Source organism: Gavia stellata, chromosome 21, assembly GCF_030936135.1.
Source record: "Gavia stellata isolate bGavSte3 chromosome 21, bGavSte3.hap2, whole genome shotgun sequence".
NCBI lineage: Eukaryota > Metazoa > Chordata > Aves > Gaviiformes > Gaviidae > Gavia > Gavia stellata.
This window is the reverse complement of record NC_082614.1, coordinates 12,496,078-12,512,342: the sequence shown is the minus strand read 5'-3', so window position 1 is coordinate 12,512,342 and position 16,265 is coordinate 12,496,078. Positions and strand designations below refer to the sequence as shown.

Here is a 16,265-nt window from a genome sequence, read left to right as displayed (position 1 = left end):
AACAATAGACCAAACTGATGAAAACCAGCTTTTTTAATTCCAGGTAAAGAAGCTCTCAGCTCAACAAGACCCTTCAAGTCAGAGACCGGACGGATCAGCATAACCTCCGCGGCTGTCACAGTGACCAGCTCTAATGACCATGAGTGGGGGGAGAGGGAAAGCACATCAAAATACTCAGCTCCTCCTCCAGCAACGCAACAATTTTGCTGAGCCCAACAAGCCGGTAGCCCAAGAGAATCGCGGAGCCGCACCACCTCACTTACACACCACCCTTCACCTCTCCTGCTCCAAACAAAGGAGCCCATCTCCTGCAAAGACAAGTTGCATGGCTGGATGAGTTTGCCCACCACTGATAAACGCACCTGGGATGAAGCAGCTGTTTAACAGCCACCGGCCACGCAGATGGGGATCACGGCACACCAACAGCCTACCCTGACCCAGGACACTCCTCTCTGGCAGCTACCCAACACCTTAATTAAGAGTTTATCTACTCACTTGCTTAGTGAGTGGATGGATTTCTTTTCCTGGAGGGGGCAGGAAGAGGAGCCGGGGCTTGGTTTGTAACCGTAAACCGCTGCCAGGCTGGGCAGCCAGCACGCTGCAGCTGCTGGGGAGGGGAGGGGAGGCGAACAAGTGAAGAAGTTCACACAACTTTGCTACCTTCATTACAGCAGCCCCGCACCTGCAGACAAAGCTGACATTGTTCTGCACCAACTGGTGCTGAGTGTCCTCCCCTCCGCGCTGACTCACGGCCACCGGCGAGCGGCCAGGGCTACCCACTGACCCTCTTCCCGGGCTGGTCCTCCTGCGGGGACGAGGGTGACACGATGGGGCTCAGCGGCACTGAGATGGCGTGGACCCCTCTGTGCTCCTCTTGACTAGCACGGCACATGGATGATGGCCCTGGGTTGTTCACCAGCCGTGCTGCAGCTCACGCCAAATGTGGCGAGCGTGCAGATGCCACCTTGGCACTGTTCAGCATCTCAATAGCATCTGCTTGCTGTGAAGTAGAACCACGCAGGGTGGCTTCCACCCTGCTGCTGGTGGGACGAAGCGTGGCGAGCTCCCTCCTGGGCAGGCTGCACCCACAGCCTGGCACAGCCACAGGGGACCTGGCTTTAAGGCAGGCCCTGGCTGGTGGGGCTGTGCTGACATGAGCTCTGCCCTAGTCCCATCCATAAGGGATGGGCAACGTCATCCAGAGCAAAGCTGGAACAAGGGGAGGCAAAAGAGGATGTTTCCCAACGAAGCGGCCATGTCCCAGGACACCAGCATCCTTCACTGGCGCCTTCCTCCTCCTCCTCCTCTCCCTTGCTAAACCCTGTTCTAGCTGAAGGAGACATCAAGCCAGAGAGGAATCACTGCTGGGTGCAGCCTGGAGGCATCAACACCCTTCCCACAGCTGCCATCAAGGGACAGAAAGCAAAGGAGCAATCTGAAACCCCTTCCTCGCTGTCCCACCTGGGGCTCATCCAGCCCTAAGACCACAGAGGCACTGGAAAGCTAAGCTGGTTGTTTCCAGCATCCGTCCAGAAGAGAAACTAGAAGAACATCAAAGGTTTCTGGAGAGTCCCAAAGAGCAGGTCCTGTCTTGTTTTACTTCCCCAGCATCAGACCCCAAAATCGCTCAGTCTGCTGCAGCGGGAAGGCTTTGTGTTCTCCACAACTGGGGGGCTTTTTTGGTGGTTTTGGTTTTCTTTCAAGCCAAGAGGAACAGGACAACCACAAGAAGCAAAAGATAAATTAGGTGTTCATAAAATCTCATTGAGATTAAGGCATGGGAAGGGGAAGTGGCAGTGGCTTGTAGGTGGGTAGGTTTTTCCAAAGGAAAGCAAACTGCCTGCCAAAAATCCAGGAGAGAAAGGCTTCTCTCTGTGCACGTAAAACAAAAGATACTATCTCACGTCTGCCAATATGCAAGACAGGGCGTCTTTAAACTCCTACTTGGCACAAAACCCTTTGGAAACCTGGTTTCTGATACATTTTTATCTATTTACCTTGCAGAATCTGAAGTAGAATAGCAGCAAAGCTGAGTAAGGGGAACAGCTGCAAGTCACAGCACAAAAACCATCATCGTCTGGTATTAGGGGATGATTACAGCAATAGAGAGAGGCAATGTCCCTGGACCTCAAATAAATGGCCACTGTCAGTTCACAAGCACCTCTCTAAATAAAGGAAATTACAAGCAGCAAAAGGGAGGAAAAACCAAAACTGAAGGCAAAAAAAAAAAAAAAAATCTTGTCCTTGCAACGGTGAAGTCCAAAAAGCAGAGCTCCTGGATTTATGCAAGGCACCAAGAGGCCCTCCTTCTAAATCACAAAAATGGGTTGAAAAGAGGTTTGCAAAGACCAAAGTCCACCCAGAGCCTGGGGTGGCCACATTTTAACTCATGCTCTGTTTCCTAGCACTCTCAAGAAGCTGCTCAAAATATATTCCTCCGCCTCAGACAGTATCATACCCAGGCTCTGAACAAGTGCAGTGTGAAATGTGAAATTCTTCTTATTAACGTGAAGTCACAGACTTCGAAACCAGCATGAGCCAGGAGAACTGGAATAAATCTGCTGGAGGGAAGAAAACAATTACCGCATTACTCAAGTTGATATTTTCTCAGTAATTATACTGTTTCCATGTGATTTGTTTTTATACACGGCTAACAGCTACTGTAGTTCCTGTTTATCCCTGGCCTTATTATTATGTGATTTGTATGATAACAAGGGTGGGCGAGCAGGGGGCAGAGGCTGCATAAACCTTCCCACAGCAAGAGGGGATGCTGACACTGAAGAAAACAATTATCACTGAGGAGTCTATCAAAAAGCAAGGCCAGGCTTTGGGGGTGGGTTTCTTCTACACGTTTTTATTCCTAACATAGATAATGTTAGCGGAGCAAGCCTGCTACGTGCTATTAGGCTGTGGCTTAAAAGACATGGGAGAAAGAGGGGAAAGGAAAAGGAAAAGCCAACTGCCCGTCAATGCCCTGAAGAGCAAGCAAGCCTTCGGGTAAATTTGACGTCCCTACTTTCAGACACGCTGGCATCCAGGTCCACAAGAGAAAAGACAGCGGGAACCCCAACCCTGGTGCCAGGTCATGCTGGAACCTGCACCAGACCATCGCCTCCTCCTTATTTTGCATTACCAACCCACCTTGCAATGCTCCCAGGGAGCTCGCGGGAGTTGGTGGGATGGAGAAGGGCGTCTGTGCCACATGTCAGCCCAGCGCCTACGGCTAGATGCAGCCCAGCCTCTGTGAAGGGCAAGTTTTCTCAGCTGCTTCCCACCCTCAGGAGCCCGCAGAGCGGTAGCTCTGCTCCATCTGACCTAACTCTCACTGCAAAATGCATTTTGACCTTTCTGATCCCTTGACCGCACCGGCTGCCTCTTCAAGACTAAACTGGTGGAGCTTCAAAGCTTCCACACCCCCAGTCAGTGCCTGCGCAGCGCCAGCGCGTACCAAGCAAAGAGCGCTGCTCGCTTGGGACAACCCTAAGATCTCTAGCACGGCACCACAGTCTTTGCCCTATATATGACAGAATCACTAAGGTTGGAAAAGACCTGTAAGATCATCAAGTCCAACCATTACAAAAAAAACAAAACCACAAAAAAAACCAAACCAAAAACAAACAAACAAAAAAACCCCAAAACAAAACAAAAGAAAACCGCACAACAAACCACATCATCTTCAGTAAGTCCTGGTCTCTCTCTGCCTTTCTAAACTGGATCATCAGCGATGTTCCCCCAAGCCCAGGACAGAGATTTGGGGATGCCGACGTCACCTCTTCCACAGTCTGTTCACTTTCTAATTATCAGCTGGCAGCAGTGGTTTCTGCTGCAGCACCGGGAGGGATTAAGAGGTGTTATCTCCAGTTCCTGCCCACTCGCACATCTCGCATCCTCGTGGGCTGGAGGAGATTGCCAAAGCAGGCAGGATGGGCCTGGGCTGCTCAAATTGTGCTCAAACTAATTCCCCCCTGGAAAAAAAACATGAACAAAGGGCGAGCTTGTGGTAAGACAGACACATGCGGGGCGGCCTGCCTGCGAGGATGCCACCACCACCCGAGCCAGTGAACACCCCTGAACTCTACCACCTAACCCCACTCCCCAAACTCCGTCCACGTCAGGCTGTGCTCCGCGGCAGGGACGGCAGCTCTGCATCCCCATGCAGGAACCCGCGGCTGAGCAGCATCGCACACCGCAGCGGACGCAGAGCCCCGGGGCTTGCCCATACACCCCAGGATGAAAACCGAGCAGGAGAGCCAACACCTCACACCTCCATCCATCAAGTTTTAAAGCAAAACCAGGCATATAAAAGTCTTAATCTGCCAAATACAGACCAAAGGAATTTTTTTTTAACTGGAAAAGCGTCCAACACGTTCTGGCGTATGAGCAGCCCCAAGATGACAGCAACTGATGGGGGGGTGGGTGGTGGTGAAAGTCAAAAGGGGCTGAAAACTAACATCTCATTTCCCCAGGGAGACACGCAAGTACGAAGTCAGAGAGCCTGAGCAGTGAAAAGTACATCGAGTTATTGCAATTCTTTTGTTCGTGACCATCTGCTGCGCTAATGGCTCTTTCAGCAGCCCAACCCTTCAAATGGGCTTTTAATTCTTAAATACTGCTGGCTCTCGGCTGGGCTGCGTCCCCGCTGCTGAAGCGGGATGTAGATGTGCACGTTGGTGTGCGCAGTGTGAGTCCGGGGAGCACCTATGGGGCTGTTCACCAGCCGTGAGCGCACAGCATTCCCGGGCAAGGCTAAGCAGCGCGGCCGGGGCATGCCACGCGTGGGACCAAGGCATCGCCCGCCTCCGTCCTCACGCTCCATGGCACGTGGGGGACAAGGCGGGGGACACCAGCAAAACAGGGATTGCTTTCACTGGATGCAGCCCAGTACGTGCTCGCATGGGAATTCATGAAGCTGGAGACCAAGAAGCTGTCTGAAGACAAAGCTGATTTTTTTATTTATTTTTTTTTTTTAAATAAATCTGTGACTTTATGAGAAGGCCTACGAAATTCCTTTCCCCTGTAATCCAGCTGAATTCCACGCAGCCAGGGCAGAAAACATCCCAACAATTTTCTAAGCTTGCACGAAAGTAGGTCAAAAAGCTTCCCCAATGTTTCAACAGCTTGAAGCAATTTAATTGCAAAACTCGTACCAAATGCTGACCCTCCCTCCCCACCCCCACCAGCAGATTTACGAGGGTGGTAAAACCTCGCCAGCGAGTGTTACAGTTAAACGCACTAACCAAAGCCTAGTATCTGGTCTTGCAAAACTTGCTTGTGCTCAAAAAAGCAATTCCACAGTCTTATCCTTAACAGATGCTGCCTCCGGGACCTCAAGATCGCAGGGTATTACAGAAGCGGCAGCAAACACGGCTTATGGACTCAGAGGTAGCCTAGAATAACGGGTCAAATCCGGAAAACCGTACTCAGGCAAACTCCCACCGCAGCCTAAGGCATTATACCGACAAATGGATGTTGTGCCTTTCATTACCTTCCTGCGTTTCCCCATTAGTGGATCATAATTGCATTGAACGTATATACGTTCCCTACTGACTTTGCAGGAGGGATGAATTCTCACCTACTCATCTACTCGTTAGGAAGAGGAGCTAATGGCTCCACCTCTCATTAAGAATTGCCCAACATTGCCTATTCTGCACCACTGGATTTTCAGTTGACCCTAAGTTTGTTAAAACATTAACTGGACTGAAATTTTCCATGCTGAGTATTTGCTTCAGGCATTTTAAGGCTTTTTTTTTTTTTCCTAAATAGTAAATTTCAGCCAAAACAACTCTGCCACTTCCAAGAACAAGTTTACAGGAAAATATGCCTTTCTGCAACGTTCAGAAAGATTCTGGGAACCTTTTCTTTGAGCATCTTTGGCGCAGTCGATACATCTGGCAAGACTACTCTGTGCCAGCGATTCGCCTTTTGTTAACTCTGAAAAAGTGTCCAAGCAAAAAAAAAAAAAAACCCACACCTCTCATTTTGGTGCCTGCGCAGTGGAAATTACTTTGAACCGAGCAAGCGAGTGGAGCGGGGTCCTGGGGAGCTCCAGGTCAGGCATCACACTCTGCCCGTACTCCTGCAAAGGAAAGGAAAGCGCTGAGCTGAGCTGGACGGACCTTACTGGCACGTGTGGAGCGCTCCGGGCCAACAAGTGCCCTAAAAGAGCCGTGAATAACTGCAGGAGTTGTGGTTTGGACAGCAGGTAAAGCCTGAGACCACTCACCAAACGATAAGGATGAAGTAAAGCAGCCAGCGACCCGCTTGGCACGAGGTGGAGTTCATCCTGGGCACTGAACGGACGGCGTTCTGATGCTTTCAAGCAAGTAAGGGGGAGGACAAATAAGATGGATTACAGGGGAAATGAATTTCATAGGCCTTCTCATAAAGTCACAGATGTATTTAAAAAACAAAAATTAAAAAACAGCTTTGTCTTCAGCAAATGAGGTTGCCAGGGTAGCCTGTAGAGCAGCAAGCTCTTCAAATCCTCTATTTGCAACTTTAATATTCTTTTAATAATTTGGGCACCCAGCAGCCACCCAGAGCATCATTTCACCTGTGCTGACATTGCACCCAACAACGCGCTGCCGAGAACGTCATTGTCCCCGCAACACACCACCTCAGCCCCACCTCCCCTCTGCAAACTCAAACCCATTTGTTTGAGCGAGGAGGGCTTCTGCTAACCGGGAAGACAAGCAGGCACAGGAGCCCCGCGCAGCCTCCCCTCGGCCAGCCCTGGCACAGCCCGGCACCGGGGACGGTGGCAGTGCCAGCCAGGCACCTCCTGCCCGCAGCCTGCTCCCGCACCGCGGCGGGGACCCCGCTCGCCCTACGGCCGGAGCCAGGAGGAAAGCAGTGCCTCGGTTTGAGGAGCAAAACCGCTTCTCTGGGGAACAGCGCTGGCTTACAGCGATGGAAAACAACCACGAAATTACAGTGCTGGGGAGGCAAAGGTTGCATGAAAAAGGCACGAGGCATATAACCCATCGGCTTAAAAGCACGACAAAATTCTGCACCAGGATATTCAAAACCACAACCCAAGTGACTAAGACATCCCTGGGGTTTACGGAGGCCAGAAGGAGGGGGCTGCCCCCAGCTCACTGAAACGCTCGGGAGGCATGCGAACAGAATACAAGGGAGGCGAGCGGTTGTTTGATGTCTCTTAAAAGGGAGCAAACTGTGAAAAACGCCTGCGATTACATTAAGCACGAAGGCAGGGAGGCAAATTTTTAATTGCCCAATTTGGTGCTCGGCCAGGGTGGCGCGGTTAGCACCTCCCGGCTTCACGGAACCAGATTTTAAAGGTAACGGGGGAGCTCATCGCAGAGGCGGCCGGCGCTCCTCCCAGCAAAGCTCAAACCACCCTCGCCTTCCCCGGAAGCGGCCGACTTAAGGCAGTTTTCGCAGGAACCCCTGAATAATTGCCACGGACTTCCACGGAAAAGCAGGACGTGGTGACATGTTTCCTCACGTGACTGTCACTCTCCCCTTTTGCTTTTCTTCCCATGCCTGCTGCTCAGGGACTTTCTTTAGGTAGGAGGGTCCCCTGCCTGGGGGTGCAGGCAGTCGGCGCACACCCCAAAACCTCCTCCAGCAGCCCGAGAAGCACCCCGTCACCAAACCCACCACACCCCAGGGGAACATAACGCTTACTCCGTGCCTTTTGAAAGCAATAGCCTCGCACCATTTTACTTATTTTTGTTATTTTTTGCAACACCACCCATCCTCTTTCAACTGCCACATGCAGTAAAGCAAGGTCCGAGTCTTTCCACACCAACCAAGCAGGGAGATAGCATTAATCCCAGCAGGCATATTCCCTCTAGTTTGAGGATGCTGGAATGGTTCCTGCCAAATCCCAGCTGGTCCTCAAGGAGGTAGAAAGCCGTCAAGAACTAGATGCCACGCTAAAAGCATGCTGGAGTTTGCCTATTGTAAAAAAGGCCTCTGCAGGAAAAATTCCCTACTTTTATGCTAGTACAATGCTCGAGTGACCAGCACGAATGCCGTCGCGCAAGTCTGACAGCGCCTACACCAGCACGTGTTAGTCCCGCAGAGGTGGGAGCCAGGCAACTGCGTCCGCTTACACCTGCCCTCCACTAAGCATGGCGGTAAAAAAAGAAACAACAAAAAACAATTTCACCCCAACCGGCATAGCTACACCAGCCAAAAAGCAGGTAGGCAACAAGTCAGCGTGATTACATACTGCAGCGTCCTGTGCTGCAAACGCAGGGCCAGATCCAGAGCCAGGCTCAGCACCACCCGCACCTACTGCTGTCCACGGGTGCTGGGACACGGAAGCCCCTGCTCGGGGTGGCCGGGAAGAGCAGTGCATTGCTCCTCAGCTGGGATGTGCCCAGCAAACCTCCTCCTCTGCTTGCGGGAGCCTTAGCGGGGTGCTAGACAGGGTGCTCCCAGGTTGGTGCCTAGCCAGGGAAGGGCAGCGGGAGCCGGGGAGCAGGTCCTGCACCCCAGGAAGCTCCAGCTCATTCACTGGGTGACACCAGGTGCACCCTCCAGCACATGGACAAACACGGGGGAGGCAAAATCCACCACGGCAGCTTCTAAAAAACCTCACTTATTTAAAAATAAAAAATTGAGGGGAAATGAAAAGACAAAAGCCCTTCTCAGCCTGGTGTTATCAAGCAGAGGAAATGAGACTTCTAAAGCTCCCATTCAGAAAGGAGTGGGGGGGAGAGAAATCGCACTCCAGACGCACTTGAGCGAACAGCTTTTGAAATGGAAATGTCGCTCTTCAGAAACATTTAAATTTCCTACTATTGCCGGGGAGGAGGAGGGAGGCAGAGGAGCGAGCAGGGACTCCTCAGCCGCGCAGATGCGAGCGGGGGTCCGGTCAGGGCAGCACCCAGGGCAGCACCCAGGGCAGCACCCAGGCGGCCCTGGCCAGAGGGGGTTTGTCAGGGAGGTCCTCAGGACCAGCACACCGTATTAATATCAGGAAGTCGGCTTGAAGGGGCATCAGATTTAGAGGGGAGGGAAGGGAATGAATGAAGACAGCTCTATTTCACCACCGCCGCAAGCAAGATACACCTAAAGGCTGCTCGCGCTCCCTCCCTCTGTTCTCCCCGCGCAACCATCACCCAAATTATTTTTCCCCAAATGCTGGAGGTTGAGCTGCCTACTGAGAAGGCGCCTGACTGATGGAGAAAGGAAATAACAAGACCTAAGACGGTTTGAGCGGTGGCTGAGGTGCGTGGTGGGACCAACCCAAATCCCCTCTTACACGCAAGAGCCGTTGCGCCAAGTCAGGATCACCGGCAACTGCCCTGGGGACTCCCAGCACGTCGGGCACGGGTTGACGGGTCCCAGCACCGAACTCCTGCTCACTCCCAGCAGCTCCTCTTCCAACTGCATCAGCTCAAAAAACAGAAATTACAGCAAGCAACCAAGCTCCCCTCGCCAACTGCATGCCACCACTTCATTGCCCCAATGTCTTCAGGGTCACTGAATGTACAGGTTCATTCTAGCTGTGCTCTCAGGTATACAAAGCAGGACATGAAATACATCTCATCTGCCAAAAACAGAAATTCTAAGACTGCAAGAAAACTGGACTTGATGGCAATAGTCAAAAGGCTTCCCCTGCCCCGAAAACCTAGAAAGATCCCAAAAGTTCAACTTTTATCAGTAAAGTCTCCTTGCTTCTATCAGAACATCTCAGTCCAGACGCACACGCGTCTTGTGAGGCTCAAACACGCACAAGAGATCTGAACTGAGCGGCCTGGAAGCAGATGGGGTGACTGGGGAATCTGACCTGTGAACTTCACTGGTTGAGACAAAAAAAACAAGCAACTTTTTCATCAGGAATCCAAGCCGATCTGACTTCCATTTCGATGTGGCTGCACTGGAAAACTTGTTTAAGCATGAAACAAGGCTCACAGCTGCTCAGATGCTTTTGAAAAAATTTTGACCAATGTAAAGAACACGCTTGGGAGGGGAAAAAGCGCCCTTCCCTTCAAACAGCTCATCTTGGCCTTTAAAGAAGCTTTTAGGGACCTCATCGGTCGCTGACCACTGAAGCCCATTTAACTTCCCCCCTTCATTTCGGCATCTCCCCTTTAAGTGGGTGCCGGCCCTGCACCCTGCAAAGCGCCGTCCCCAATACATGCCTGGGACAGGGCAGGGACAATGCCTCCACCCGCCCCTCTGCTGCCCGAGGCGTCCACCAGCACCCTGGCAGCCCCCCGGACATACAAAACAGATGCACCAGCCACCACCCCAAGCACCCCACGAACAGCGGTGCTACGACAACACCCTGGGAGACAGAGGGGGATACAGGGCACGGCCCCGGCTGCTTGCAGGCATCTCTGCGCATTGCAAGACGCGCAGAGAGAGGCACGCCGCCGCGTGCAGGATACGTGCTGACAGGGGAGCAGGGGTGGTGCAAAGCAACCGTCAGCTGCACCATCAATCAGAGCCAGCCGCCGGCTGCGTTCAATGGTTTATTGTTCTAATAATTGTGCAGACACGTGGAAGGGGGTGCCTCGACATTCGCCGCTTGTTTGAGTAGCCATTTCCTTCGCTGCTCCGCCTGCTTTTCCATCAGGAGGCCGCATCCTGAGCCCCGCGGGCGGCAGGCAGGGGGGCAGCAGCGCCGGCCATCCCCACCGCCATCCCCACGGCCGGCGGGGCGGGAAGGTGGGAGGAAATAACTTCCCCCAGCAGCAGGAAACACAGGCGGGTGCTGGTCCAGACATGAGCTGGCAGCCAAGCCCTCCGCCTCGACAAGCCCAGAAAAACATGCAAAACAAACCTTTCATGAGAGTTTTGGATTTATTTGGAGAATTTTTTTGCCATAATATTTTTTGCCCCCATTCAGCAGGTAGAGATGGTCTCAGGGTGTAGGGACCATCGCGGCGTCTCAAGCGTGACACTCCTCGAGCATCACTCAGCTCTGCGACCAGAGCAAGACTGACCAAGGAAAGGCCAAGAGCGCAGGATAAAGCAGCTGCCGAAGGCTCAGGGCAGAAGCACCATTTCTAATTGCAAATGGCTGTGGGAGTCGCTCAAACTGCAAACCTCTGCCCAGGCTGTTCCTGCAGAAAAGCATGAAGCACCCCAGCCTCTCCAAGCCAGGATGTTACAGAAAAAACCCCCCGAACATCTCGGCTCCCATAGCAAGTATAAGCCCACAGTGAATTTGTTATTATCTGTTAGCAAAGCAGCAGCTTCCCACCAAGGCTGGAATTTCCATCTTGGTTTGGCAGGCACAGGGCTGTGAAATGATTACTGTGTTTACTTTTCCTTTGCTAACTATAAAATCCCATTCCACTGCCCTGCCAAGAATGACTGAAGCTAATAAAATTCAGGCATTTGGAAGAAAGCAATAATAAACCTCCCTTTTGGGGCCTTTATGATGAAATTTCCCCACTCCAATCAGTGATTATGCTGTATTCATGAACACTAGTGATGTCTCCAAGTGTACCCAGATTGACTCAAATCAATATTTAGCTTTGCTCGAGACTGTAAGCCTTTCTCCGTGTGGCTGCTGAAGGCAGGATCTCTGAACTGCACAGCTAGAAGAAGCCTTTGAAAAAACAGCTTACAAGTATATAAGGCAGCATATATATATGTGTGTGTGTATATATATGTATATATAAAAAAAATTGTAGGCTTTTCACTTACTTACAAACCTGTGAAAAAGTATATACACATGAAACATTCATGGATGCATGAATTTACAAATCCCTCTCCAAATATATTGAAAGCCATTAATATAAAGCACAGTATATATTTATATATACATACCTGCCTATTCTTTAGTAGCTTTTAGTGTTCGAAAGACCGTAACGTTCCTGTGTTTACATCTGCCACTCTGCCTGCTGCCGAGGCAGAAACACATTAGCTGCTGGGGGCAATCAGCTCTACATCATACCTGTGATGGCTGGCATGAGATAAAATAACGCAGACCTGAAAAACTGCCTGAAATAAAAGCCTACGCTTGGTTTGGTCGCGTAACCACGTGGGACCGCTTGATTTGCACTAGGAAATGGTTCTTTCTTAAGCAGCCATGGGAACGACGACATCCAGCGCAGAGATCAGAAGGCAGAAACGATCACTGCTGTTCCTGGGGGAACAGCGCAGGGAGGAGAGGAATCAGCCATGTCCCTTGTCAGGGCAGTGATCAGAGCAGGTCGTTCAAAGGCAAAGCCTAGGAAGCGTTACCATGCAGGCAGAGGAGGTGATAAAGTGCTCGGCGTGGCAGGCAGCGGAGAAACCCACTGCCGGCACGCACTGGAGTGGGGCACTGCAGGCTCCGCAAGCCCAGGGGGAACCCCTCGGGATGCAGCAGAGGCACCACGCTGGGCAACCCCACATCTACTGCTGCTTGGCACTGCCAGAGGACGGTGCTCTGCTCTTCACAGAATCACTACGGTTGGAAAAGACCTGTAAGATCATCAAGTCCAACCATCACCCCAACACCACCATGCCCACTAAACCATGTCCCGCAGTGCCACGTTTACACGTTTTCTGAATACCTCCAGGGATGGTGACTCCACCACCTCCCCGGGCAGCCTGTTCCAGTGCTTCACCGCTCTCTCAGTAAAGACATTTTTCCTAATATCCAGCCTGCACCTCCCCTGGCACAACTTGAGGCCATTTCCTCTAATCCTGTCACTCGTCACTTGGGAGAAGAGACCACAACCCCCTTTCAGGCAGTTGTAGAGAGCGATAAGGTCTCCCCTCAGCCTCCTCTTCTCCAGACTGAACAACCCCAGCTCCCTCAACCGCTCCTCATCAGACTTGTGCTCCAGACCCCTCACCAGCTCCGTCGCCCTTCTCTGGACACGCTCCAGCACCTCCATGTCCTTCTTGTAGTGAGGGGCCCAAAACTGAACACAGCATTCGAGGTGCGGCCTCACCAGCACCAAGTACAGGGGGACAATCCCCTCCCTACTCCTGCTGCCCACACCATTTCTGATACAGGCCAGGATGCCGTTGGCCTTCTTGGCCACCTGGGCACACTGCTGGCTCATATTCAGCCGGCTGTCAACAAACAACCCCAGGTCCTTTTCCGCTGGGCAGCTCTCCAGCCACTGGTCCCCAAGCCTGTAGCATTGCATCCCACAGGAAAAGGTACCGGCTGCAGGATTAAAGGGGCTGCCCCCCCGGGCCGGGATGAAGAAGCTGGGGTGAACACTGCCATATGCAGAAGATGCTCGGACAAAGCACCAAGACGACCAAAGAGTAACTAGATCTAGGTCAGGACTGCGAGGAGGTGGTTCAGGTAATTTCATCCCGCACTGCTTCTCCCCCGCTAATTTCTGCTTTCGATTCACCAAACCGGGGATAGGACAGAGCACATCGCTCCCGCCCCGAGCCAGGTCTGCCGCTGGGTAAAAGCCCATTTCCAAGGGCAGAGGGAGCAGGCTCCACTGTGCTCTCACTCCTTATCCTCCTCGAAAAAGGTGCCAAGAACTAGAATTACATTTGTCGAGAGCAGCAGAACAAGCCAAGGGCCTGTCAGCTTGTCCTAAAACAACCCCTCTCCGCTCGTCGAGCGTGCAGCCAGCACTCCTGACGCACACCAGTGTCCATCGCCCCTCACCTCCCCCCCATGCAGCATGAAGCTGCAGAGCATTTCGTGGTGGAGCAAGCCAGAAAACCCTTTGAATGTTCATTGCCTAAAACACAGCCAAAGAGTTTTTATGTTTAAAAAGCAGGTTTGGGTCCAAAAAGAAAGATTTTCAGCGAGTGATTATAACTACGCCCCTTTGGCACTCGACAGCTTCTCTCTTGTTATCGATGCTGAGGGTGTTGTTAAGAAATGAGGCTCCACGAAGCTCGGACGTGAAGTCATGGAGCTTTAGCAAGGGCTGTTGCCATGTTCAATATGTTATTACAGCTCCATCACCACAGGCACAAAGAGCAGCAACTCGTCTCTGCCAAATCCATCTCTGAAATCACTCCCCCACTCCAGCCCCTCCAGCAGCAGCAGGCAAACACCATCGATTGCTGTTGCATCTCCTCCACGGCTTTCCACCCAGTGCTGGGAAGGAAGGATTTAGCACAAAATACAGTCCTCCTCAACACACAGCACACAAAATTCATCTGATCACTGTCACAACTCACTGGCTCTCGTTGCATGAATCAGAACTGTGGATGGGCTGCATTTCATAATGATGGAAAAGTACAGCACCAAAAATGTGCTTGGTGCCATACAGTCATGGAGAAGACACCCGAGTTGCTCCCAGCAAACCCCTCGCCCTCCCCAGGAAGACCCTTGGCGAGGAGAGGCGCGCGGGGATGCCGAACAAGGAGGGAGGCTGAGTTCATCTGCGAGAAGATGGATGCGCTTGCAAATCGGTAACAACCTGCTGCTGCTTTGTCGCCTGCACTAACCGGTCAGATCCCATGGAAGCGGGAAGAATCACATAACCCCATCCCAGAGCGTGCCTGGATCCGGTGGGAGCTGGAGCAATGCTCCGTGCCTGGCAGCACCCACACCCCCTCCCAGAAGATGAGGAGAAAAGAAACCCAGATCAGGCTGTAACTGCAGGGAGAGAAGAAAAGAGCCGGGACGTCACTCTTGGTACCAGGACTGAATTCTTCCCTGGAAGTTTATTCCAGGCGGGGCTTTCTTTTTTACCACAAACGTGCAAAAACGGATTGACCGCAGGCAGACAGCAGCGGTGGCCAGCACAGCCCTCCTCACCCTGCACCATCCCCGTGCTTTGGAGCAATGCACAGGAGAGCGGTGCCAGTTCCTGCCACACCAACCCCATTTCCGAAGTCCCACCTAAGGACTGACAAAGTTAAGCAGCAAACTAGCTTTGCTGTCTTGTATTTTCAGGACATAACAGGGCACATAAGAATCCTGGCTATTAAAGAAAAAACAGATATACATAACAGATGTACAAACACTTCAAAGATGGAGAAAAAAATCTCCATGAATCCACGCAGCACACCCAGCTCTCAACGCTGCCATGTTGCAAGCAGAAAAAACTGGCAATATTTCTTCCAATTACAAGGGTGAGGCACACAAAGTCAAGGGACTTTCTTTCCCTCAAGCAGATCAGGTGAGATGTCGCACTGCGCGAGCCTTGTAATATTGACTGAATGGAACAGAAAAGTCCAATTATGTAAATGATGAAGCAGGCTCCCAAGAAGCAGTCAGCCTTATCACGCTGCCCTTCTCCACCGCTACGGCTTGAAAGACAAGTTAAAAGGTTGTTCTGGATGTCGATCACCACAAACGAGCCGAAGAAGCGCGAAACAACAACCTGTGCTTGAGGCACCGTCAGTTCGTGTGTCGGTTTTCCAGCCATGCTGAGCCTCAGCCCCGCTCTCCGTGGCTCGGGGACCGCGTGGGCTGGAGCAGCTGGGGCAGGGCAGAGCCGGGCTGCAGGCAGCTCGGGGAAGGTCAAGCTCAGTTTTTACATCTGGAGCATTTCCGCAGCCCACGAGGGTTCCCCCTGACATGCCCGAGTCTTTCGGACCATAGTTTAATCCTTTGGCCATAGGAACTTCAGCTGAAAAATGGAATAAAATCAGTTTTCTTGTCAATCATGGTGCTCCTTCCCTTTACCCCCCTGTCCCCTGACCCAGGGCCGGCTGGAGGAGCTGGACATCTCACAAGGACTACACAACACCTAACAGCATCTGGTTTTCAAATGAAACCAGCACGAGTCCATGCATGGGACAGAGCATCCCATTCCAGATACAACACTCCTCCAGCTGTTTGTTCCCTTGGCTTCCCATCCCAGGCTGGTGCATGGCACAGGCTGCTGACAAGCCCTCAGGGCCATCCTGGCACGGCCGCTGCGCAGCGGGCGATGCAATCAACGCCCGGGCACGCCACGAGAGCCAGACTGCTCGTACAGGGCAGACACACACTCCCGAAGGTGTGTGTTCACACGCAGGCGAGCAGGGGTGGACACACTCACACACATTCTCCTGCGATTTGGAAATGATCTTCGGAGCAGGCAGGAAAGCAGGGGAAGGGAGAAATCCGGCCAGAAGTGTTTGCGCTGTGACAACGTGAACAATGCAAATATTTCAGCTTTTAAATATGTTTGGAATGACAGAGAATGCCAACATCTCCCTCATCTTCCCAGAAATAGCTTTGAATCATTGCTGCCCTAATGCAAAGCACCCCCCCATTCCTCCCCCACCCCACCGAATCATTTTTGCAATCAGATTTTTATCAAGCACAAGTCAACAGCGTGAGCAACTGCACAGCAGATGGGTGGATGTTGAACACGTTGCAGGAGGATCTTCCTACAGCTGCTGAACTCAACAACCCCACGCCA

At 52.0% G+C, this 16,265-nt stretch overlaps 1 protein-coding gene across 1 annotated transcript in view; it reads right to left on the bottom strand.

The window, feature by feature from the left end:
- NCOR2 (nuclear receptor corepressor 2) overlaps positions 1–16,265 on the bottom strand; it is a 180,810-nt gene that overhangs the window by 132,970 nt on the left and 31,575 nt on the right. The gene's annotated exons all lie outside the window — the stretch shown is intronic.